Here is a 794-nt window from a genome sequence, read left to right as displayed (position 1 = left end):
TTGGCGGGCGCCGGGTCACCTTTTCTTTATTTGCCTTCGGACGACGCGTCGCCGGGGGCGCGCGGCGGAGCGACCGGAGCGCGCGCCTGCAGGCGGGGCCGGGGACTGTAAGGCCGCCTCTGAAAGACGGAATAATGAAAGACGCCGGAGGAGCCCGGGGGCTGCGGCCGTCACCTCCCCGCAGTTTCGAACTGGGCCAGGAGGCTGAACCTTGGGCCGAGACTCGGCACCTGGACGGGTCCTCCCCGCGGCGGTGCCGCGGGGCTCGGCCGAAGCCAGGCGACTGGACCTCCTGGGAGGACCCGGCCGCACGGCTGGAACGGCCGATGTCCCTGGAGGCCCGGCCACTGCCCCGTCCCAGCAAGATGGAGATCGGCGGGGCCGTCTCAGCCCGCAGCGCATTCTGAGAGTTCCTGGTGAAGGAGTCCTCGGGCTGTCGCCTTTCGTCTCATTTGCCATCGTCCAAATTCTGATTTAGAACTCACGTGTGACTTTCTATAACTAAAAACAAACAAACAAAAAAACCAAACATTTAAAAATGACGAAAATGATCAATTTTACCTGTTTTACCACAATAAAAATAAGTAAATAAAACCAAAAAAGTTTGAAATGCGTAAAGCAGCTTTCTGAGGCGCTGCTTTTCTGTTGCTCAAGAATGTCCTGGATTTCCTCTCTGAAGGTTGCTTGTTACACCCTCAGGACAGTCTCGGATGTGACCACACACTGCTCCCTTTGCAGGGAGCTAAGCGAAGGCCTAGGAGAATTGCAGAGGCTCATTTCGAAAGAGTAGCAGA

Source organism: Neophocaena asiaeorientalis, unplaced genomic scaffold, assembly GCF_003031525.2.
Source record: "Neophocaena asiaeorientalis asiaeorientalis breed wild unplaced genomic scaffold, Neophocaena_asiaeorientalis_V1.1 scaffold1605, whole genome shotgun sequence".
Classification (NCBI taxonomy): Eukaryota; Metazoa; Chordata; class Mammalia; order Artiodactyla; family Phocoenidae; genus Neophocaena; species Neophocaena asiaeorientalis.
The sequence above is the reverse complement of the archived record's forward strand: the minus strand, read 5'-3'. Positions refer to the sequence as shown.